This window comes from Dermacentor silvarum, chromosome 2 (assembly GCF_013339745.2).
Source record: "Dermacentor silvarum isolate Dsil-2018 chromosome 2, BIME_Dsil_1.4, whole genome shotgun sequence".
Lineage (NCBI taxonomy): Eukaryota > Metazoa > Arthropoda > Arachnida > Ixodida > Ixodidae > Dermacentor > Dermacentor silvarum.
Window position 1 is genome coordinate 248,605,584 of NC_051155.1, and position 23,634 is coordinate 248,629,217.

General features: G+C 45.7%; 1 protein-coding gene and 2 long non-coding RNA genes across 4 annotated transcripts in view; 1 reads left to right on the forward strand and 2 right to left on the reverse strand.

Annotated features, from left to right (window-relative positions):
* Nucleotides 1-23,634, forward strand: part of LOC119443086 (sodium-coupled monocarboxylate transporter 1-like) — a 195,896-nt gene that overhangs the window by 85,543 nt on the left and 86,719 nt on the right. The window lies entirely within an intron of this gene.
* LOC125943344 (uncharacterized) overlaps nt 1-23,634 on the reverse strand; it is a 135,476-nt gene that overhangs the window by 11,737 nt on the left and 100,105 nt on the right. The gene's annotated exons all lie outside the window — the stretch shown is intronic.
* LOC125943345 (uncharacterized) lies at nt 9,651-20,501 on the reverse strand. Of its 2 annotated transcripts, XR_007465755.1 has the most exons (4): nt 20,293-20,501; nt 19,374-19,556; nt 14,287-18,207; nt 9,651-13,665 (listed from the first exon to the last, which is right to left on the reverse strand). It is a non-coding gene; the product is annotated as an uncharacterized LOC125943345 (long non-coding RNA). The 2 variants fall into 2 exon arrangements; XR_007465756.1 differs by lacking the exon at nt 19,374-19,556.

A 23,634-nucleotide genomic window follows, 5' to 3' on the forward strand; every position in this document is an offset into this window, starting at 1 on the left:
CGCGGCGCGCCCGACATGTAAGTTGCAGTTGTAAGGATTGATCGGGTTCAGTAGACTGCTGTGCAGAGAGCATAACAAGCCTCAGCTCGCCGTCGACGCCGGGCGGACAGTTCAGATCGTTCTCGTCAAAACGAGGCGAACAGACTGCCGCGAAGACCCTGTTGTACGTGGTGCCCAAATCGGAGCTACTGTTGAGCCGCTCCACCAGCTTACGCTGTGACTCTGCTGCGTGTGCCGCGCAGGCCTGTGACTTCTTTTTGCGCATGCGCACTGGTTGCTGCGAAGGGGCCTCCTGGGCACGAAAATAGTAACGAATTTAGGAACGCGTTATAGAGCCGTCTAGGAGTTGTCCATGGATCATTTGAGAACGTGTTCCTAAATTCAACATTTTCGTTATTAAATGTTCGTGCAAGTCACCCAGTTCTTCGCCGAGCAGCATGCCAACAATTTGTGCCTGCTGTTTTCTCGACACCAGGAGCACGGCATTTTATTCCCGTAAAGATTGGTGCCAGCAGAGCAGCCACCTGAAACAAATGCGTGAGGCTAAGGTCATACGTTCAGTCGCGATGACCGTATACCAGTGGGGGGAATCATCTGAAATAAATCAGGGAGGCTAATGCCCGACGTTCAGCGGTGATGACGGTAGACCAGCAGGGAGATCATCTCAGATAAATGCATGAGACTAAGGCCCGACAAAAAGCTATTATGACGATGGACCAGAAAGAGACTATCAGGCAGAAACATCAGGTTAAGGCCACGGCAGACCAGCAAGGCAGACCAGCAAGGAGACGGCAGACCAGCAAGGAGACTATCTCAAGCAAATGTATGAGGCTAAGTATTGGCGGACAGTGGCAATGATGAAATCCGGTGGAGCATCCATCTGAAACAAATGCCAAATGTGGGAGGTTAAGGCCTGACATGAATCGGCGTTGACGGTAGACCAGCAGGGAGATCATCTAAAATAAATGCATGATGCTAAGACCCGACGGAAAGTGGTGCTGACCGTGTAATAGCGGGGGATCATCTCAAATAAATGAGAGAGGCTAAGGCCTGGCGTTCAGTGTTGACGGGTATAAAAGCTGGAGGACTATCTCAAATAAATTAAGGAGGCCAAAGCTCAATTGCAAGTGATAATGACCGTATACCCGCGGGGGGATTATCTCAATAAAATGGGGGAGGCTAAGGCCCAAGGGCATCATCTCAAGTAAATGCGGGAGGATAAGTCCCGGCGGACAGCGGTGGTGACGGTACAACAGCGAGTGGATGATCTAAAGAAATGCGTGAGGTTGAGACCCTGCAGATATCGGCGATGACGATAAACCCGAGAGCTACAATCTCAAACAAATGTTGGAGGTTAAGGCCCGGTAGACAACGGCGGCGACGGTAGACCAGCTGGGTACCATTTCAAATAAAACCGTGATGCTAATGCTCTAAAGGACAGCAACGATGACGGCAGACGAGAGGGCTTACACCTCAAACAAATGACTAAGCATCTGCGGTGGAGCCATCTGAAACAAATGCGCGGGGCTAAGGCCTGATAGGCAGCAGCGATCACAGTAGACCAACGGCGGGATCATCTCAAGGAAGTACGTGAGGCTTAGGCCTGACGGAAAGCGCCAATGACGGCACGCCAGTGGGGGATCATTTAAAAAAAAATACGTGAGGTTAAGACCCAAGAGAGAGTGGCGGTGACTGTCGACCAGCGGGGGGATAATATTGAATAAATGCGCGAGGCAAAGGCCTGAGCTGCACAATTAGACCGGCCATGATTGTGCAAGATCGTCCAATCATACAAACTGGCCGAAGTGGTCAAAGAAAGCTTTCATTTTATCACGCGCCAGGTTAAGTAAGGCCTGGCGGACAGCGTAGATGATGGCATACAAGCCGGGAGACCGTCTCACACAAATGAGTAAATGCTATGACCCGGCGCAAACCAGCGATGACTGCAGACCACCAAAACGAACATCTTAAAAAATTTGGCCATTATGGACGCCTTTCTTACTGTTTTAGTTTTTATTAGTTATTACAGTTAGCACCAGTTAAGTCACAGGCTCGGTTTGAGCGGTGAATTAAATTTTATGTGCAAGTGTCAAATGACCTATTGAGCGAAACGCAGCTCCACTAACGTGAAACCTGGGGAGGTGCGAAGTATGAAGTGATGCACCGCTAATGGGGGCTCATACTGTCTTAATCAATGGCCCATAACCCCGTAAACGCGGCCTCCCCATTATGACGACATAAGAGAAGTCAAATTCTACGATGGAATGATGAGCGGCAACGCAGCCAGCTATGGAAGACAACGACGAACGCGGGAGCAGTGCCACAAGCGCGTGCCGAGCGCGAGCACGAGCCGCCTGCTTCACCGTGACGACGACGAAGACAGGAGACGCCGACAGCCCGAGCGCATAAGCTGCTTCGCACCTAAAATGCGTGAGGTTAAGGCGCGGCGGTCAGGGGTGATGACGATAGACTAGCAAGAGAAACAATCCAAATAAATTCGTGAGACTGAGGCCCGGCGGAAAGCGGTGATAACGGAATTACAGCAGGAAGACCGTCTCAAACATGCGTGAGACTAAGTGACGATGTCGAAAGACTAGCATGAGGGCCATCTTAAAGAAATCCGTGAGGCTAAGGGATACGCAAGCGAAACGCACTCTTCAAAACGGAATAGACATTTTGCATATTGTCATCATGCCAAGAATACTGTGCACACGCAAGGCAACATTGGCGAACCATGTGTTGTGGGAGTGTGAAGTCACCGGCTCCACCTTCAGCGAGGATAGAAGGGCTGCGCTCTTGGGCTGTCCCCAACTCATAGACCAAACCCTGGCCGTCCAGATTGCCGTCGGGCCGTCAATCTCGGTTGCCGGTCCCTACGTGGGAATAGCCGGATGGCGCGGGGTCTCCCCTGCGTCTTCTCTGGACCGAAGTTCTGTCACTCACTCACTCATCATCGTAAAGGTTAGAAATGCGGTCAAAGGTCAGAACGCGTGCAGAAAGTGCTTGTAGGCCACGCGCTCTCGGATGAAGATCTGATCGAGGTTGCTGTAAGATTCGAACATATACACAGCGTGTGCGCCACATAACGAACCCCGAACGCGTCTTTCACTACGATTGGATTTTGAAACCACTCCTCCTACATTGTAAATAGGCATGAATCACTATATTGTAAGATATTTTAGATTGACAATATATATATTAAGACGACGCCCGGGACGAAGGCAGAGCTCTTGTATTTTAACACAGCGCGATACAGCCAACGAGCACCAACCCGACAAAATGATGATTATGAGGATGGGTAAATACAGATGAAGACGATGCTGAACTGCACAGATAACGCTCACATATTCTGAATTGCGAAAAAGAACCTTAGAAACACCGTTCCGCCTTCTTAGATTAGAATTAAATGTTCAAAATTTACTATCATTGAGGGCCTTTACCCTTGGGCACAGCGACGGGAAGGTTGTCGATGCCATCCAGAATTACATTACAGGGTCAGAAAGATTTAGATGCCAAAATCAGGGCTTAGGGTTCCGAAATATTTTTACAAATTTGATGACTAGCTGTCTACTTCATTTTTTTAGTCATCATTTATTCCTTTATTCTATTCAAGTCATTTGATATATTCTAATTATTCATTCTCAGATGCGTGTATATTCCCACATTTATGTTGGTATTGTTTTATACATCTCCTTTCTGATTGTTATTTCAAACTACCCGGTTCTTGGCCAATCCCCCAGAGTGGGTATGTGCCAGTAACTCCAAGGCTCTACCTCTACCTCTACTAATTCGCCCCCTCACGAAAGCGGTCGGCAAGGCAGTGAGTCAGAAACGGTAGGAACGCCAAAGATACGGCTTCAGGCGAGAGACCTGAACGATTTCAGTGCTGCGGCAACGATGGTCAGTAACCAAGGTAACAGGAGCCACGCGATAGTTCACGGCAGATGCTGATTTGAAACAAGTCATAGAGTCCTTACAGAAGCAGAGACCTGTAGTGGGGGAACTAGCTGCATTTTCCTCTGAGCTGTCGTACATTGATGGAATTCTACTTCGGGGCAGCAGAGTGGTGATACCAAAAAGTCTACATCATGAGTTGTTGCAACGCCTACATGAAGGATACTTAGGGGTTAACAAGAGCAAGCCCCGCGCAAGGCTGCTGATCTACTGGCGAGGAATGAATGCGGACATAGTAACATGGATTCGTCGATGCGAAACGTGTCGAGAGTTTGCATACCGACAACCAGCAGAGCCTTTGACACTAAGAGAAGCCCCAAAGCTACCATAGCAGCGCCATGGCGTTGATATTTGTGAGTACGGTGGCCGGAACTACCTAGTAGCCTACTGTGCTCACTCGAACTACTCCGAAGTCGAGTGCTTGTCCCAGACAACAAGTAAGGCAGTAGTTGGCAAAATTTCTATGTTTGCCCGCCATGGAATACCGTTGCAAGTGTGCACAGATGGAGGCCCCCAGTTTGTCTCTCGTGATTTCAAGGCGTTCAGAGACAAGTGCGACACACAACATCCAGCCCACGATTCCCCAGGTCCAGCGGCTTGGCTGAAAAAGGAGTTCAGCTAGTGAAACGGTTATTTAAAAATGCGAGCACGCGAACGAAGATTTCTGGGTTGAACTGTTGAATTACCGAACAACACCACTGGAGTATGGGTGGACACCCTGTGAGCTACTCATAGGCAGATGGCATTGCGGAAGGCTGCCAGACTTTTCAGCCCCCAATGAAAATCCTGTGCACAAGCACTCTCAGAACTTAACACGGGGTCGACTTCTTTCGATGCTACATGAAGGAGATATTGTGAGGGTACACCAGGACGGGTTGTGGGGACCGAAGGCTCAAGTGAAGGGCTCTATGACCCCAAGGTCCTACAGGGTTCGCATGGAAGCAGGTCAACAGTACCTGAGAAACCGACAACACCTTCTAAGAACAAGTGAGCCCTTTGAACCGGAAAAGAAATTAAATGTGGTTTTACGTGCCAAAACCACGATCTGATTATGAGGCACGCCGTAGTGGGGGACTACGGAAATTTAGACCACCTGGGGTTCTTTAACGCGCACCTAAATCTAAGTACACGGGTGTTTTCGCATTTCGCCCCCATCGAGATGCGGCCGCCGTGGCGCCCTTTTGAACCGGAGGCGGTCCCGGAAGATGACCTTGTGCTAGGTGCACAGCCTCCGGTGGTTTCCGCATTCCCAGCAAGGCCGCAAACTCCACAGCGCCCCGAAACTGCAGGGCTATCCCAGGAGCGCACTACAGGAGAGCACAACCCCACCTCTGCGGTGGCACCTAAGGGGACCTACGACTCCACCCCTACGTCGTTCTACTCGAGTGCGAAGGCCTCCAGGCTACCTGCGAGACTATGTGACCTCCATGCCTTGAGCAGCTTCGCCGAAGAAGGGAAGATGTACCGGCAGGGGGCCGGGCGCCAAGAACGTCTGGCAACACTGCCGTGCTAGAAAATTATATATTGTCGAACGCATATTAAAGAACGCTCTTCTCACAGTTGCGACGCTGTGTGCGCGTCCCTGCTTGATACACCTGCTCGATACAGGGGTGACCGGTACAGCAAGAGGACGGGGAAATCCACGCACGCTCCACCACTTGTAAGACGACGTAAGACGACGAAGGCAGAGCTCTTGTATTTTAATACAGCGCGAGACAGCCAACGATTACCAACCCGACAAAATGATGATGATGAGGATGGGTAAATACAGATGAATACGATGATGACCGCTCACAATATATATATATATATATATATATATATATATATATATATGACCGCTCATAATATATATATATATATATATATATATATATTGTGAGCGGTCATCATCGTATTCATCTGTATTTACCCATCCTATCATATATATATATATATATATATATATATATATATATATATATAGTGCGCTGAGAAATGTTGCATGTAAATCTTCAATAAGCCAACCCATTGCTGTTCCTGTGTACCTGGGGGACTGAGGGCTCCCTCAAGCTGCCTATAGCAGCATCTTGCCCAGTGTCCCCTCTTCCCTGTACTGCTTTGTACTGCGCGAATGAGAAATAAACTTTCTATTTCTATTCTATTCTATGAAACGAAAGCATGTGACGGTGAATGGCCTTGATTGCAGGAGCTATAATTTCGTGCAACTTCTTTGTCGAGTCGTGCATCATTACATATTTCATCACGGCAAACTACATAAAAAAGAAAAACGCAAACCCATAAAGTAAGCGAGTGTTGCACGCCTGTAAAACACGAATGCGAAAGCGTGCCTGCTGTGGAAGAAGACGACTAGGACTGTATTCATTATGGAGAAGCCGAATGATCGACAGACATGCCGAGCCACCTAGCTCGACAAGGTCGGTCTTTCCAGAAGAGGCTGCTCAAGTGCGTAGGGTGGTTGCCACATTTTATCCTGGATTTCGTATCAGGACGCTTGTGTTTGTGTGCCTGATTTTTGAACTTTCACTGTACTGCCTAGCATGTGTGCATTTGTTTTTCAGGTGTGTGTAAATTAACTAATTTTCACATGAAACTACTCATAAAGAAAAAAAAAGAGCAGCCGTGGTTTTAGGGAAGCGTGCTCGTCTCGCACCGCGGAGGTCCTGCAGGTATGATTCCCACCCAGACCGAAATTTCCCGAACTTTCTTTTCAAAGCCACTAATTTACTTTGTTCACAGGAACCTTCCTGAGAAATGTGACGTCAATCCAAGCATTTTAGACACGTGTTTAATCTTTCTGCCGTCGACTATTTTTCTTCGCGGCACAGTTTCGCCAAGGTCACGGAAAGGTCACCGAAAGGTCACCGAAATGTCACCGAAAGGTCACCGAAAGGTCACCGAAAGGTCAGCGCCAACGTAGACACCTAAGGCTTTCGCCTTTAAAGTAAGCAAGTGTTACACATTTGTAAAACGTGAAGGCGAAAGCCTGCCAGCCGTGGAAGAAGACGACGAAAGCACGAGCAGTGGCACCAGCGCGAGGGACTGTATGGGAACGCTGGCATGATCAGCAGCATCGGAGCGAGCTGTGGAAGAAGACGACGACGATGAACGCGAGAGCAGTGGCACGAGCGCATCTCCGTGACCACGTGACGTGATATGATGTGACCACGTGACATGAGCGACCGAATCTTCGAGCCCTACTGACCTCCCAGAGGGGAGATGAAAGTAGAATTAATAATGGACAACGATAAAGGAAATCTCCGTATTTGGCGAAGGAACTGCAGGGGGTACGCTGGTAAAAGAGCACTGCTGCAGCAGTACTTCATTGACGGATAAACCTAGAATTATAGCACTGCAAGAGACCCTAGCCTCTGCGGCGTCCCTCGCTGGTTACAGAGCAGTCCCCGGGCAGCCACGCGGACGAGGGATCTGCACACTTATAGATAAGAAGCTAGCACACCTCTCTTACAACATGAAGCTGACGAGCTGCTAGATCGAACACGTGATGGTGGAGATCCTGCGGCACAACCAACGCAGAAACAGTGTCTTTGTGCTGAACGTTTACAGTAATCCCAAGCACAGGCGCCAGCAATTCAAAACGCTGCTCGAGAAGGCAGTGGAACTAGCAGGCCCCCACCCCCTCGTCATAGTCCAGCATGGCTTCTGGGGATACGTGAACGAGACAAGCAAAGGTCGGGACCTCTGGCAAATGAACTAGACCTAACCCTAATCACCGATAAAGCTTTCCCTACGCGGATGGGAAATTCGGTGACCAGAGACACGATGCCAGACTTCGCTTTCATCAAGATTGTCGAAGGACTACATGGACCAACACCGCCATGGATTTTGGCAGCGACCACTACATATTGGAGACCTCAATAATGGTGGATCACAGCAGGATACGTGAGTTCACGGTGATTGACTGGGATCTCTTTCGCAACATCCGTAGTAGAATGGCCGATGCTCCGGACAACCTAGAGGAATGGTGCCTAGCGTCGAGAACCTTCGCCCCATATCCCTCACGTCCTGTGTGGGTAAGGTGGCAGAGCACGCGATCCTCAACAGGCTTAACGACTACCTGGAGGGAAACAACATTTATACACATAAATTGATCGGTTTTCGGGCCGACCTTTCAACGCAGGACGCAATGAGGCTCATTAAGCATCAAGTCATCGATGGGTACTCCAGGGACACCAAGGCCATTCTTGGCTTAGACCTGAAGAAGCCCTTCAACAATTAATCTTGGAGACGGTGCCGAACCTCAAACTTGGACCCAGGTTATACAACTGCATCAGATCATTCCTGTCTTGGAGAAGAGCGAGGCTGCGCATCGGGAGCTTAGTCTCGGGATACGTACCACTAGGGCATCGAGGCACGCCCCAGGGATCTGTGATTTCTCCGGTGCTTTTTAATATTTGCATGATTGGACTGTCCAAGAGACTGGCCAGCATATACGGCATCAAGCATACCATGTACGCCAACGACATCACGCTCTAGTGCGTTGGAGGCAGCGAAGGCCGGGTACAAGACACCATGCAGGACGCAATCGTTGAAGTGGAATCGTACTTGCGCCCAACGGGACTCAGATGCTAATCTATCAAGTCGGAGCTTTTACTCTACAGGAAGGAATGGAGCTCCCGACCCAAGGGATGGAAACCCGTGGAAGAAAGTGGCATACATCTTTGCACCAGAGACCGAAAGGAAGTGCCGAGGGTAGACACCATCAGGGTCCTCGGCATGTTTATCGAAGCGAAGGGTGACAAAGGCACTGCTCTGCGAAATATAGTCGCCAAGACAGACAACGCTTTTCGGCTCGTCAAAACGATCTCCGGGAGATACCGTCGCCATGCACAATTGGCTCAGGTCGGAATGGGACAAACTCGACGTTATTATCAGGAAGATTGTGAAGAAAGCGTTGGGGCTTCCCGTACGCACACACACCGAGAATCTACTCAAGCTTGGTGTGCACAACTCTGCGGCCGAGATAGCGGAAGCGCAGGAACGCTCTGAGCCTGCCATATTGTCCACCACCACGACCGGTCGACACATACTTGCCGAATTGGGGTTAAACCCGGTGCAGTTGGAAACAAACCGCAAGCGTATATCCAAAAAAGTTGTCGCAGTTTCACCTGAAAGGCGAAGCATCAATTGCGATAGCAAACTTGTAGAGAGCTATACGGAGTAATGATATTAGCTTTATCAGCTGTATAAACTTGGACATGCAGCAGCATCGGCAACACGCAGAACTGTTGTCGACGCCATCGGCGTTTTGCCCGCGTTCGCTCAAAATGCGTGCGGCGTTGGTGACTGTTGCCGGAGCCTCTGATATAAATAGGCACTGCGTGCCGCAGCTAAACGTCGCCTCCCTTCCCTCCCCCTCCCCCACGGCCTCTCGCTCGTCGGAAGAAGGCGCGTTTGCTCTACATACATGGTGATTGTGAAGGAGAACAGAGACGCCTACTTCTGCAGCCCTTAAGCGAGCACGGCGCAGAACGCGCGTTTGTTCTCCACCGTGCGTTCACTCCCCGTGAAAGACGCGCCCCTCGCGCCCTTTCACTCGCACATACAGCGTTCGGCGCGCGGCGACGATTTCTTCTCCAAATGACGTCATACGGAACCTCACGGCGACGGCGACGGCGACGCCGACGGCAGAAATCTGCTTTTGAGTGTCCATATAATTGCTATCGCAATAAAATGTACAAGAAAACGTCACCGTTGCTCCCATACCGCGCAACGTTCACCCCGTGCACAACGAGGGACGGTGTCGGGTGAGAGCGACGGCAGTACTCAAGCAACTCGGAATGGGTAGTGTACAAGTGCAAGCTTCGTCGACGCTGCAGCATATCGAGACGGCAATAAGTTCACTGTGGTGGTTGTCGACCAGACTGGCTCGACTACGAACTGCGCCACAGTACGCACAACAAACCCCAGGTGGCCGAACAAGTGGCCATTGCACTCGCTCTGCTAGATGGTCGGTGTGGAGAGGTGTACAGCGACTCAAAGGGCGGCAGTCAGAGCCTTTCAAAAGAGCCGCATATCAATACAAGCGGCCAGGATCTTGAACACCAGAAATGGGATCGTCCCTCACACCATTTACTGGTTACCCGCGCAAGTGGGCTCGGTAAAGGGCGTCGCCCTGAACCCCAACCAGTCGGCCCACGCAGCAGCGCGCGCGCTCGCCGACCGCGCTGCTCTAGAGATGGGCGACGACCACATCGCCGACGACGACACAGGACATAAAGATACTCTAACCACACACAACGAGATTGCCAAATATTACTACATGGTTAAGAGGGTTTTGCCGCCCCCACACTCAAAAATAAACAGAGCACAGGTAGTCTCTCTGCGCTTACTCCAAAAACCATTCGTATCCGTCATTAGCATAATTAAATGAAATCTATCCACACAAATTCCCTGACGCCGCCGGCACCGCTTGCGGGCAGACCGCTACGTTAGCACATATGTTCTGGGAGTGTGGTTCGCGCGGCCCGACTTATAGCAAGACCGAGTGGGATGCGCTTTTGCACAGCACAAACCTTCAAGACCAAATCCTGGCCGCCCAGCGCGCCCGCGACAGGGCCGGTAAGCTAGACTCCCCACGTGGGAGTAGCCGGGTGGCGCGGGGCAACCTCCGCGTCTGCACTGGACCCTAATAAAGTCGTACTCACTCACTCACTCACTCACGTGACGTACGCAATCAGGCACGCAGTAGGCACACCTTTAGTAAGCCACAACCGTGGAGCAGCCGTGGCTTTAGGGAAGCGTGCTCGTCTCGCACCGCGAATGCCCGGGTTCGATTCCCAGCCAGACCGAAATTTACCGAACTTTCTTTTCAAAGCGACCAATTTACTTTGTTTACAGGAACCTCCCTGAGAAATGTGACGTCGATCCGAGCATTTTATACGTGTTTTTACTGTTTGCGGCTAAGGCTATTTCTGGTCACGGCAGTTTCGCCAAGATCACTGAAAGGTCACCGCCAACATATAGACACCTAAGGCTTTCGCCTTAATAAAGTGTGCAAATACCTTTGCCGATGATTGTCAATATTGGTAAGCGATAGCCGAACGCTTATAGAATGATTTTCCCTCTTTTAAATGAATGATGCTCTTGAGCGTGTATATTTGTTTAATCGGGGACATTTACGAGCCGTTTACTGATTCCTTGCATCATTCCATACAGAACAGACCTATTAACCAGTTGTTCTGCAGCGATATCGGAGCCCTCTCCTGCCGACGCCACAGAAGGAGAGGGCAGCGGGAGAACAGGGGGGCTGTTCTTCCCGAGAACTCCCTCACGGCATTTAACATTCACACACCCCAAAGCTCTCGCGTGACAGAGCATCATGCAGGCAGGCACAGCTCTCCGACCATGCTAGGAAGACACGTCTACAACGAAGCTGAGCGCTACTCGCATTGTAACTCGTTGCCTATATTCTCAATCTCCGCAGCAGCCCTGGAGCAGCTTCTAGTCTGATACAGACAAGTCTCCTTGTCAAAATATTGCCTATATCTACAAACCTTGTTCCTCGACCGTTATTCACTTCTAAACGTTCTTCGAAAGTACAAAATTAGGATTGCCGCCAAATGTTTTATGAAGAAGTAGCTTATCTGGGTGAGTTAATTTTTTTGTTACATAATCTTTTGCAGCGCAGTAGCAATGGCATGTAAAGACAGAGGAGACGTAGACAAGGATGGAGACAGCGCCCGTGTGCGTATTCTTTGGTCTTCGTCCTTCTCTACTGCGCTGCAAAAGCTAATATATCTTCTACGGATATTTCTTCGAGTATTTCACTGCGCCTTACTATTCATGTTCTTGTTATCGCAATTATTGCAGTTATATCATCAACGTATATCAACCAGTATATTGTTGGGAGTTTATGTCATTGTGTTATTTCTTCTCAACGAATATATGCGTTGATTTCCAAGGTTCTGATTGATTGATTTTACGACGAGACTCTGCAACGGCTTGGCAATATACTCGTGATACGACACTTTACAAGATGTTCAAAGCAAGCAACCACAGCAAGACAGAGAAGAAAAAAAACAATTTATTTACGAGAACGCAGAGAGGCTAGCCGGTCAAGCTTGATTAGGCCTGCTACTCTGCAATGGGGAAGGGAGACGCGGAATGAAAAGAGTTGTGATGATGAAAGAGCGGCGCGTATAGGCTACAAGTCCACCACAGTGCGGTATTTACGAAGCTGCGAGTTATCTCCAGTTTCTTGTAAATATCTACAACTGTCATCGTAATCGCTGCCGCACAGTTCGCGGGAGCCTAAACAAACCAAATGAAGTCTTCCAAGAGCATATGGCTTTCGACCTGTTCAGTCGTAGATGCTAATATCTGTCGTTCTTGCTATAGTTTGCGGGTGCAACAATTGTTACAAGCGTCTCAGGAATATGAAGGTGTTCACAGTTCGATCCAATGTCACTGCGGCGATCACGGTGCGAGCACTTGGTGAACGCAACATTAAGCGAATTCGGTGGGCCGTGGTGGTTGGCTTGCGCTTGAGTTTCTTCACAGTGTCGTGCCTGTGCAGACACCAAAGACGTCGGCCTGGTTAGTCCCAGCGGTGAAGGATAGTGCGACATGAAGCGAAGCCGGGCATTTGTATTCACCCATGAAATCAACTTCGCACGCAGGTTGATCATAACTTCAGTTTTTATTTTCAGCCCAACTTCCTTCACGTTCCAGTTTAGTTTCTTCCAGTCGTTATTGTTACATAAGGCAACTAATTGGTTCCGTAAGCAGTGGTTGCTCCCAGCAATCGTCTTGAGTGAGTATAAATCTTTTCGCCTGTCTTCAATATCTGATTTTTCGAGCTCCATTACACAAGTTCATCTGTATATAGGTCTTAATGCTTCGCTCACATACATTGAACTGTTTCGAATGTTGCCTCGGTTAACGCTCCTTCGGAGAGAGCTGACGCTCGATTGCTGACTGTTTACTTGGTAATGAAATGGCTACTTAGGCATGGCTCATGAGCTTTCAAGTCCATTTTCCTGCGGTGATTATTGGCACTCTCGTCAGCCAACGTAGCCTTCAAACAGTTCGTCTCCTTTATATTGCGACGCTCTTTTCGCCTCTTATTGAGTGCCGATATTATGAGCACTAACCATTCTACCCTTCCATGGGAGAAGTACAATGTTTCTTCTTTTTTACAGCGAAGCTGAATATTCCTAGGCTGAAAAACTCGTGGTCCGACCACAGAAACCTTCCGGCGGAAATGAACCTATTGAAAACCTATCGAAAAATCGCGCCTCGTTCACTTGGTATATTCCAAAACTGGCACGGAAGGGTACGAATGGATTACTAACATGAATGGTAGGTCATGACATCAATAACATCAAATGCTCGTCAGTTACGTCACGATTAACGATAATAAAATCACGTGTAGAATACCCGCAATGGATATGCGGGTATGAGCCAGGGACAAGAAATAAAGAGAGAAAGAAAGAACTTACGTGTGGCTCATACCGAGGCCGCACATTTCAGCTTCGCTGGGCTACCATCTGTACGGGGTGCACGGACGGTGAATTTTTGTTTCTTTTCACTACATGAGCGGATCTTATAGGCTCTATTTATTGTATGATCTCACAGGACGGCCACTAGTAACCGATTGGCCAAATACTCTCGAGACGATGTCCATAATTACCTTCGGTAATAAGTGTCGCTGATTTCGTATCGTAAACTTTCCTTTTAGGAGCGAAGCTCCTAATAGCGGCACCCGTTCCGTCCCCGTCGTCGTAGTAGTAGTGTGTAACCAGTCTGAGAAAAATGAGAAAAAAAATTCCGAAGTTGTGTCCGTAGCGCGGAATCGAACCAGGGACCCCTCGCTTTCGAGCGCGCGGCGTTAGCCCACTACGCCACGAAGCGCACATAGACACACGCACCACGATGGCAATAAATACCCAACATTAACGAAAGGCCGCGTTTCTAGCGCGTTTCTAACGCGTTTGTGCTAGCGCGTTACGGCCCGTGTAATAAGCTGGTGTAAGACGCTGTGGCCTCTCCGCCTTACCTTCAACGCGTTTCGAACGCGCTGCCCAAAGCGGTGGCAAGTCAAGTTCAAGTCGAGGAGCGTTTATGAATACGGGGGGTATACTCTCTCAGCAGTCATGTGATGGCGTCGGCAAACGCGATGCACGTTCCGGCATGTGTAAATGGCTGCGTAAGACGCTGTGGCCGCTCCCCCTTACTAGAGAGTACTGCACGTTTCTAACGCGTTTGTGCTAGCGTCCCCTTAAGCGGGAGATCCGATGATTCCCTCCGGAGCTTCGCCCACTCATCATCATTCACCCCGTGAATATGCTGTGAATTTTTTATGATAACATTTGATCCCACCCTCCTCCACTTTCCACTTCATTTTCATCAACCCGCCGTGGTTGCTCAGTGGCTATGGTGTTGGGCTGCTGAGCACGAGGTCGCGGGATCGAATCCCGGCCATGGCGGCCGCATTTCGATGGGGGCGAAATGCGAAAACACCCGTGTACTTAGACTTAGGTGCACGTTAAAGAACCCCAGGTGGTCCAAATTTCCGGAGTCCCCCACTACGGCGTGCCTCATAATCAGATCGTGGTTCTGGCACGTGAAACCCCATAATTAAAAAAATAAAAATTAATTTTCTTCATGCAATTATTGTTGCCTTTAGATAATCAATTGGTACTTGAATTGATTATTGAGTACAATTTATTTCTTTTGCACTCCTAAATGTATTAAATATACGTATTTTCCGGTAACATTACAGAAGTTGGCCAGTGGGCCTGAGTTCTTTGCCCCACAAATGAAGCTGTTTTGAATGTCGCTGCAGGTAACTGTTCCTCCACGAGACTGATTGATTCCATGGATCGCTGACTGCTTAGTTCTTTACGGTGGTTTCTCAGATAAGATTTATTCATTCTTTTTTTGTTTGCGTAAATTTCGGTGATGTCCGAGATTCAAAGAAGAACTCAAAGCAGTGCTTCATCGAAGCAACTTCTCTTGCTTTCTTCCCTTTTTCGTCTGTCTTCATGATATGTTTAATCATCTATTTTTAACCACAACAGTTTACTTCAGGAAAAGCTCTTACTCTGACCAAACATTTTGAGAGTGATGTTCGACATGAATATCCAGTTGAAGTGCATACCAAACATTTCTCCAGTCCATGACCGTTATATGCGGTGGCGGTAATGTGTAAAATCGAGATTGTAGTTCCTTTTCTAACTAAAAAAATATCGTCATTAGAAGAATGTCATTCTTATCCTAAAGTTGTACTTGCTCTTGCAATTCTTCTTGCTCTTCTTGCAATTTTCTTTCTCTGCGTATTCTTCAATCCCAATATCTCACTCGACAAATCGCAGTTACTCCTTGACTTATGCATTGGGGATGATATCTTATTGCAATGCTGCATCGACCTTTCATTAGGCATATCGAAGTCACATTGGGGTCAAACCTCCTCTGAAGCTTTTTATTAACTCTGCCTTCGTTTTTACATTTGTCGTTAGTGCTTCACTACAGGTATCAACGTAAAGTGAAATATGACTTCGTTTCAAGATTTATTTTGCTGTTTAATTTTCTTTTTTTCTTCTGCGAGCGTTCATTTTACAGTTTTTTAATTTATGGTGTATCAACTGCGACGTGTACAGTATTCCGCAAAATATTGCGGACCATGAAATCTGGGAAAAAGGTGAATATGTCCGCAGCCCCACAACGCAGCCTGGTAGTTGCATTTCGGGTCTCGACTGGAATATGCTAACAACATTGTCCGATACAATTTTACTGGCTACTACTACAGGCTGCTCGGGAATTGGACGTTTTCTGAGATCCCGTGGTCCGTAAACTTTTTCGGTTGACTGTACGTGTACGTGGATAGCCGAGCACTCGTAAGACAATATTTCACGTATATCTCAACAGATCTTTCACAAGGATATGTCACGGTGCTCGTTATATTTTAAATCACCTTTATATTATGATGATATCTGGCCGACCTACCTCAACTTTTCATTTCATTTTGCCATTAGTGCTACCTTTTAACAATCAATTTGATTTTAAGTAGGTACTGGCTTACACATTTCTTCATAGGTTCCCTCTATTGCTTTTGTACTCCACGATAACTTGTACTAGGCGATATCTTTGTCGATGCCAGTGCAAAAGTTCAGTAGTTTTTCTTACTTCCTCGCCTATTAGACACAGCGTTTTAAATATTGTAGCACTCAATGTTTCCTCCAAGAAACTTGAGGTTGCATTGCAATAATTTTCTAAATCCTATGTTCTCGTCCCAAATTGCCAAGCAATTAAATTTTCTACTTGTACTTCCTTGCAGCGATATTTTTTATTAACGCACCTTTATGTGTTTATTAACGTGCCTCTATGTGCTATAAAACATGCAAGAACAAAGCATTAATGCTTTGTCTTGCAAGTTTTATTCAGTACCATTGGTCCATTTTAAATATGAGTTGTGCTGCTTGAGAAGATGTTGACAACAATGCTCCACACAACGATCTAGATAATGTGCAGTGTTGAAATAGTGACGTTTGATTACCACCACTTTCTATCCATGTTTCCGATAATTAGGTCATACTTTTTCAAACGTTTTTTTACGGTTCTAAAATCATTGCAGCCTTAAAACACTAGTTGCTTCCTCGAAGCAGTCACTCTCGTGAAGCTACTTCTATTCTTTTATTTTCATGGTTATTCCGCTCTTTTATGCAACGCGACCACATCATTTGATGAGCAGCTTTTATTGTCTGACAAACACACCGAGAACGATGCTTCATGCCAAAGTCTAGATAACGTGTAGTTCTCATCGTCTGTTCAACAACCTGAGTCTACAACGCTTGCACGGGACCTCTAATGCATTCAACAAATCTTTCTTACCTACCGCTATTGAACTAGAGAACGCGCTACCCGATGATATAGTAAATGAACGTGATTCAGATAAATTTAGGCACCTATTGTCATGTTTCTTAAACCCTTAACTTACCACCACTGCGCTGTTACCCTAACATCTCCCTTTTGTACTGTTCTGTTATACTGCCGGTTGGGCTCCCTCTTTTGCTGCCGATCGTGCTACCAGCTTTATTTGTTTGCGATTGTTCGGGTAACTAGTCATTTATACCATTGTATACCACTGAACCATTGTATAATAATGACTGTAGTGTTCATTGATGTCTTATGCCCCGACCCCCTTAAGTAATACCCTGAAAGGGGTCTTTATTAGACAATAAATGATATCAATACTTTTATCAATCACCACCATTTTTTGTAATACATTTATTTCTTAGATTCGTATTATTTAATTTACAACGTATTGTTCGAAACAGTTATTAATGCTGTCAAGCAATGACTTTGAACATAAAACATGGTGTCTTCGATGCAGGTTCTCTTGTTAACGTAATTTTACTTTTTTTCGATACGAATTATTTGCTCACATTTATTATTCAATGCCATCACTCATTCGATGAGTAGCTTTCAGTGTTTGGTGAACCGCTTGAAAACTATGTTGGGCACGATGGCCTATGCAACGTGTAGTCCAATACTCTAAAAAAAGTATGACATTCTTTCATCTTAATGGCAAGTCACATAGAAATGACTTATGCAACTTGCAGCTTATAGTCCTTCTATTTTTAATGTCTCTGGTAAACAATCAATGTAGCCCTATTAATAGACTTCCGTTAATTCACCCGATATTACCTGAATTCGCCCGACTTCCGATATCCCCCGACTTCCACTATATAACTATCATATTCTGAAAACAGTACAAGTGCACGGGTGAACTTGTTACCAGTCCTTATTAGGACGTACACGCTTGCATAATATACGTTTCACGCAGTCCTACCAATATTCGCCCCCCCCCCCCCCCCCCCCTTGAAGATTAAGTCGTACTGCTTGACGAGAGTACAATGACGAGAATGTTCCATGCACTGCTTCATTCTACTCTTCTTTGACGCAAAACGTATTGACGCAAAATATGCTGTGATGGCTATAGTGTTCTACACGCCTTTATGTTGACGTACACTTATAACGGGAGTTCTCAGTCCCATTGAAATATGTGACAATGCCTTCAGCTTTCTTTTTCGGGGTTTGTATGCATGCGTGCGGTGACTTTCAATTCATGTACTCGGATGTGTTTTTATTGTTTGTTTGTTAACGGTGAGAGGAAGCCAGGATTACCTTGATTTTTGTAGTCGCGTTTCTGACGTTCCTTCGCGCTTCCTGTGGTTACTTTCGTTTTCTTTCCTCTTATTTATTTATTCCATTCTAAATTTTTGGAATCTGAAATATTTTACATTGCTTGTGCTACTTACATCTGCTACTATGTTTTGTATCTTCTGCAGTACTCCCCCCCCCCCCCCCCCCCCCACACACACACACACACTGTAAGCACATGCAGGCGCTGTGGGTATTAAAATAAACAAATAAATTACAAACGATGCACTTGAGCAGAGCATAAGATAAATGCTTAAGGACCTTTAATCCTCTCCCCACACTCTCCACGTCATTTTATTGCTGCCGTTATAAGTTAGCTGCCGTTATAAGTTAGAGAGAAACTAATGCAATCCTAAAGCAGTAGTTTCTGGCTAAAATTCAGATATATGGTTGCTTATAATTACTTCCACCTCCTAAATACTTTCGTAAATTAGGCCTTAATCATGGGTATTATTTGACTAGATGAGCACTTTTTGCTTCTTCATGAACACATCTAAGTTCATGTTCACCACGTGATAGTGTAGACACAGTTTTCCAGAAATATTGACGTTTATTACCTTAAGCTGTCTATTATGCTTGGCACTGGCACTGACCCATTAGTCTCCTCTTCATTCTCTTTCTGCTTACCATTATTTTAGACAATAAATGCAGTATTAATTCATTTCTTCTACCCAGAGGTTTATTCTTTCAGAAGCATTTCCTTCTCATTTTACTCGATCACCAACACTTAATGTTTCGCCCAACAAAATATATATGTTTCAGACGATGGCATGCTAACTTTCTTCAAATTTATTGAAGTTCAATTTCCGCGAAATCTTTTCATACTGGAGTGATCATTCAGACACTCCTCATTTACTTCAGTGTTGTTTTCATGCTGCCATTATTGTCAGGTTGATCCATTAACATAATGTTATATTGTAGCTCTATGTTTTCAATCTTATCTGCCACAACATGCTTTAATTGTAAAGATACTATAAATGGCGCATTCTTTTAACATTGCAGTACACAAACCTGGGGCGCGATCTTGTACGCGTTCCAAAATGGAACGGAGGCGTTCCGTTCCGTCGAGCCGCACACGATTGGTCAATTTGAACCGCGACGTTCAAATTGACCAATCGTGTGCGGCTCGATGGAACGGAACGCCTCCGTTCCATTTTGGAACGCGTACCAGATCGCGCCTCTGCTGTTCAAATACGATAGTTAAATTTTAGGTGACAGAGAAAATGGATTACCTTGTGGTTCTTTCACGGACGTATATCACCAATGAAGTACGTGTGGTAATTTAATGGCCCACCCTCCTCCACATTCCAGTTCATTATCCGGCTGTTATATTACAGGTTACTTTACGCGATCAATGCGGGAAAAAAAAGAGCTGTTGCTTGCAGCCGTAACTCTTGCTATGTCACCTCATTTTCCTGTAAATATTTTGCTAGTACAAGTTTCTTATTTTATAGATACTATCGGTCCAACTCGGGACCAAAAAATTAGTGGTATGATACATATGAAACACACAAGTGATTTCCAATCGGCATGTCAACAAATTCATAAATAAAAACGCATCAACTATAACCCCTTATACAGGTGCTAGAAATTGTTTTCTTCTGCACCATTTATTTTTTCAATGAGTCGCTTTCACTGCTCGACGTATTTTTTAAGCATGATGTTCATCGCAATGGTCCAAGCTAATTTTTCTATGAAACTGCCGAATTTATTTTCCTTCTGCGATGGCTTCATCGGTATGTTTTAGGCACCTGCTCCTCGTGATCGCTTTGCTGTTTTATTTGATGGCATTACCATTTTCTAATAGTAGATATCACAGTTTGACGTGTGCAATCAGGACGAACTCTAAGGATGGTATAACTTAGATTTCATCCATAACTGACCACGTTGAATTTTCACCATTTTTATACCATAAGCAACGCTTACTTATAAAAGTCCCAATAATGTACTTTATTTTTCATACTAATTGTTACTATTACATAAACAACGTAAATAATAAAGGATTATTTATATGCCAACTTTCCAGCAAACTCGACTTTCTCCTCCAGAATGTTTTGCCTGCTACTCGGGGCATTAGGTTATTCTGGAAGTAGCTTATCATTCACGAATACGTTAAGGCCGATATACGACATAATTGCCAAGGTTACTTACAGAACTGTCGATTTTGAATTAGCAGTGTAGCAGTGCTTCTTAACGCTACTTTGTTTGCTCCACAACAACGCCTTGATTTGAACAAGCAACGTTATCTGCAAGATATTCCTTTAAAGTCGTCTTCCTTTCTTTATCCAGAGTCTCTTGCCTCCAAGTCGGTGCCGTTAAGTTTATGCTCCCGGAAGACTGGTCATCTACTGAAACGAGGGCGGTGATGTTCTCTAATAACTACTTGTCGACTTATTGAAACGATGGCGGCGATGTCTGATATGATAATTGAGATAACGTTTCGTCCACAACACCCACTGCTGAAATATCACCGTTCCTATCTTAAAGCGATCGCTGTAGATGCCTACTCGATCCAGTTTGCATTTCTTAGTTGATAATATCAGACTATATTCTGAGAGTAGAATTTTCTTATAGCAGTGCTTCTTAATGCTACTTTGCTTGCTCCACAACAACGCTTTCATTTGAACAAGCAACGTTATCTGCAACAAATTCATTTAAAGTCGTCTTCCTCTCTTTCTCCAGAGTCTCTTGCCTCCAAGTCGGTGCCGTTCAGTTTATGCTCCCGGAAGACTGGCCATCTACTAAAAGGAGGGAGGTGATGTCCTCTAATAACTACTTGTCGACTTATTGAAACGATGGCGGCGATGTCTGATATGACATTTGAGATAACGTTTCGTCCACAACACTCACTGCTGAAATATCACCGTTCCTATCTTAAAGCGATCGCTGTAGATGCCTACTTGATCCAGTTTGCATTTCTTGGTTGATAATATCAGACAATATTCTGAGAGTAGAACTTTCTTCTAGCAGTGCATGCTTCTTAATGTTACTTAGCTCCACAACAACGTCTTGCTTTCCGCAAGCAAGGTTATCTGCAAGAAATTCCTTCAAAAGTCATCTGCCTTTCTTTCTCCAGAGTCTGTTGCCTCCAAGTCGGTGCCGTTCAGTTTAGGCTCCCGGAAGACTGGTCATCTAATAAAAGGAGGGAGGTGATGTCCTCTAATAACTACTTGTCGACTTATTGAAACGATGGCGGCAATGGCTGATATGATAATTGAGATAACGTTTCGTCCACAACACCCACTGTTGAAATATCACCGTTCTATCTTAAAGCGATCGCTGTAGATGCCTACTCGATCCAGTTTGCATTTCTTGGTTGATAATATCAGACTATATTCTGAGAGTAGAACTTTCTTCTACCAGTGCTTCTTAATGTTACTTAGCTCCACCACAACGGCTTGATTTGAACAAGCTACGTTATCTGCAACAAATTCCTTTAAAGTCGTCTTCCTTTCTTTCTCCAGTCTCTTGCCTCCAAGTCGGTGCCGTTCAGTTTATGCTCCCGGAAGACTGGCCATCTACTAAAAGGAGGGAGGTGATGTCCTCTAATAACTACTTGTCGACTTATTGAAACGATGGCGGCGATGTCTGATATGACAATTGAGATAACGTTTCGTCCACAACACCCACTGCTGAAATATCACCGTTCCTATCTTAAAGCGATCGCTGTAGATGCCTACTTGATCCTGTTTGCATTTCTTGGTTGATAATATCAGACTATATTCTGAGAGTAGAACTTTCTTCTACCAGTGCTTCTTAATGTTACTTAGCTCCACAACAACGCCTTGATTTGAACAAGCTACGTTATCTGCAACAAAAACTTTAAAGTCGTCTTCCTTTCTTTCTCCAGAGTCTCTTGCCTCCAAGTCGGTGCCGTTCAGTTTAGGCTCCCGGAAGACTGGTCATCTAATAAAAGGATGGAGGTGATGTCCTCTAATAACTACTTGTCGACTTATTGAAACGATGGCGGCAATGGCTGATATGATAATTGAGATTACGTTTTGTCCAAAACACCCACTGCTGAAATAGCACCGTTCCTTTTCTTAAAGCGATCGCTCTAGAGGCCTACTTGATCCAGTTTACATTTCTTGGTTGATAATTACAGACTATATTCTGAGAGTAGAACTTTCTTCTAGCAGTGCATGCTTCTTATCTGCAAGAAATTCCTTCAAAAGTCATCTGCCTTTCTTTCTCCAGAGTCTCTTGCCTCCAAGTCGGTGCCGTTAAGTTTATGTTTCTGGAAGACCGGTCATCTACAAAAAGGAGGGCGGTGATGTTCTCTAATAACTACTTGTCGACTTATTGAAACGATGGCGGCGATGTCTGATATGATAATTGCGATAACGTTTCGTCCACAACACCGACTGCTGAAATATCACCGTTCCTATCCTTAAGCGATCGCTGTAGATGCCTACTTGATCCAGTTTGCATTTCTTGGCTGATAATATCAGAATATATTCTGAGAGTAGAACTTTCATCTAGCAGTGCTTCTTAATGTTACTTCGCTCCACAACAACGTCTTGCTTTGCACAAGCAAGGTTATCTGCAAGAAATTCCTTCAAAGTCGTCTTCCTTTCTTTCTCCAGAGTCTCTTGCCTCTAAGTCGGTGCCGTTAAGTTTATGCTACCGGAAGACTGGTCATCTACTAAAAGGAGGGAGGTGATGTCCTCTAATAACTACTTGTCGACTTATTGAAACGATGGCGGCGATGTCTGATATCACAATTGAGATAACGTTTCGTCCACAACACCCACTGCTGAAATATCACCGTTCCTATCTTAAAGCGATCGCTGTAGATGCCTACTTGATCCAGTTTGCATTTCTAGGTTGATAATATCAGACTATATTCTGAGAGTAGAACTTTCTTCTACCAGTGCTTCTTAATGTTACTTAGCTCCACAACAACGCCTTGATTTGAACAAGCTACGTTATCTGCAACAAATTCCTTTAAAGTCGTCTTCCTTTCTTTCTCCAGAGTCTCTTGCCTCCAAGTCGGTGCCGTTCAGTCTATGCTCCCGGAAGACTGGTCATCTACAAAAAGGAGGGCGGTGATGTTCTCTAATAACTACTTGTCGACTTATTGAAACGACGGCGGCGATGTCTGATATGATAATTGAGATAACGTTTCGTCCACAACACCCACTGTTGAAATATCACCGTTCTATCTTAAAGCGATCGCTGTAGATGCCTACTCGATCCAGTTTGCATTTCTTGGTTGATAATATCAGACTATATTCTGAGAGTAGAACTTTCTTCTACCAGTGCTTCTTAATGTTACTTAGCTCCACAACAACGGCTTGATTTGAACAAGCTACGTTATCTGCAACAAATTCCTTTAAAGTCGTCCTCCTTTCTTTCTCCAGAGTCTCTTGCCTCCAAGTCGGTGCCGTTCAGTTTATGCTCCCGGAAGACTGGCCATCTACTAAAAGGAGGGAGGTGATGTCCTCTAATAACTACTTGTCGACTTATTGAAACGATGGCGGCGATGTCTGA